A 2500-nucleotide genomic window follows, 5' to 3' on the forward strand; every position below is an offset into this window, starting at 1 on the left:
TTGCCGCTGCCGACAGAGGCCCGGGAGCGTGCTGTCGTGGCATTGCCGGCGGGAGACAACACGCGCCACCTACGGTGACCGGCAGCTCCAACGCCAGCGCCACAGAAGGACAAAAGCCCCACTTGGGTGCCGAAGCGAACTCTCCCAGCACAGCGCACGCGCCAACACGTCCGCACAGCTGCGATACAAACCACCTGCGAGAACCGCAGAGGCGACCGAGCAGCAGACGGCGTCGCGGCGCCGAGCGCCGGGCGGCGGCGCATCCTCAGCGCACACAGTCCTCAATCGGACCAGCACACTGCAGATGTCCACCGCGCTTCGCACCGGGCCCGCGAGGACCTACTTTGGCCGCACGGCGCCGCGTGCAGGGTGCGCCGGCGCGCAGCTGCGCCGCCTGCCGCCTCCGTCGGCCGGCGCGCCTGCCACTGGCCGCCCCCACCAGCCGGCTGTAGCGCGTGCGCCCACGCACCGCGCGGCCAGCACGCCGGGAGGCCCCCCCTCACCGGCCGGGGACGGTCCCACCCAGCCACCGCCGCGTATCGCTTCACACCCAGATGCCATTCACGTTCGTGGGCATGGTGGGTATCGCTGGAACAACCGGTTGGTAGCTCAACCGATCGTCGCCATCACTGATTCACCTCTAGCGAGAACAACCGCACCACAACGGTTTACCAGTTGTTCATTTGCATAACGTCACCAGCAAACGTAGGCGTCCATCGCCATTTGCAAATTCAACGATTGTTGCATGCCTGTGTCAGGTGTCACGACACACTATGTCTGCCCACATACACGCAACAACATGTGCACGCTTCGCGAACACGTGGAAGGTGGCCCCCGTACGTATGCGATGTCCATTGCGCGAACGACTGTCAACCGGCCTCTGTCGCATGTCGCAGATGTGGAACGCAGTGCACCATGCTATCACGGTGTGTGAGAAGAGACGACTACGTCTGACAACACGCGCCACTACATCAACAGACGGCTCATGCTGATCGCCATCCAGGGCATACCACACTGCAATCCAGCTCTTATAGGGAGACGACACGTAGCTGAGTGCACAACATTTGGACCGCATGGTTCGCCGTTGTTGGCGCAGTCGTTGTACGGTCACATGTACCACGATGTATCATTCAGTACATGAGGACCAATGTGCAGTACAGTGTGTGATTTGGACGTACAACATCAGCGGACAGTTGACACAGGCCGTACCACAGCGTAGGCTAAGTGCTTCGCACATGCGAATGCCAATGAACAACTGCAAATGCCAATGAACAACTGCAAAGGGCATTGAGCATGTACGTCCTGCTGCCATCCACATTACAGTGTATAGCTGCAAGGTGTTTAACATGAAGCGATACACTGGGGACCGGGCAGTGCGAGTAGCAAACTATATTGCGGGGGTTGCAGTTAGGCAACACTACACTAATTTAACGCGTCGTATGACAATTACAGAGCAGGTTAAGGCCCAACGTGTGTTGGGTTAAGGCCCAACGTGTGTTGGGTTAAGGCCCAACGTGTGTTGGGTTAAGGCCCAACGTGTGTTGGGTTAAGGCCCAACGTGTGTTGGGTTAAGGCCCAACGTGTGTTGGGTTAAGGCCCAACGTGTGTTGGGTTAAGGCCCAACGTGTGTTGGGTTAAGGCCCAACGTGTGTTGGGTTAAGGCCCAACGTGTGTTGGGTTAAGGCCCAACGTGTGTTGGGTTAAGGCCCAACGTGTGTTGGGTTAAGGCCCAACGTGTGTTGGGTTACGTTAAGGGGCAATGTGGGTTACGTTAAGGGGCAATGTGGGTTACGTTAAGGGGCAATGTGGGTTACGTTACGGCGCAATATAGGTTACGTTACGGCGCAATATAGGTTACGTTAAGGCGCAATACAGGTTACGTTAAGGCGCAATACAGGTTACGTTAAGGCGCAATACAGGTTACGTTAAGGCGCAATACAGGTTACGTTAAGGCGCAATACAGGTTACGTTAAGGCGCAATACAGGTTACGTTAAGGCGCAATGCAGGTTACGTTAAGGCGCAATGCAGGTTACGTTAAGGCGCAATACAGGTTACGTTAAGGCGCAATACAGGTTACGTTAAGGCGCAATACAGGTTACGTTAAGGCGCAATACAGGTTACGTTAAGGCGCAATACAGGTTACGTTAAGGCGCAATACAGGTTACGTTAAGGCGCAATACAGGTTACGTTAAGGCGCAATACAGGTTACGTTAAGGCGCAATACAGGTTACGTTAAGGCGCAATACAGGTTACGTTAAGGCGCAATACAGGTTACGTTAAGGCGCAATACAGGTTACGTTAAGGCGCAATACAGGTTACGTTAAGGCGCAATACAGGTTACGTTAAGGCGCAATACAGGTTACGTTAAGGCGCAATACAGGTTACGTTAAGGCGCAATACAGGTTACGTTAAGGCGCAATACAGGTTACGTTAAGGCGCAATACAGGTTACGTTAAGGCGCAATACAGGTTAGGTTAAGGCGCAATACAGGTTAGGTTA

This window comes from Schistocerca americana, unplaced genomic scaffold (genome assembly GCF_021461395.2).
Source record: "Schistocerca americana isolate TAMUIC-IGC-003095 unplaced genomic scaffold, iqSchAmer2.1 HiC_scaffold_579, whole genome shotgun sequence".
NCBI lineage: Eukaryota > Metazoa > Arthropoda > Insecta > Orthoptera > Acrididae > Schistocerca > Schistocerca americana.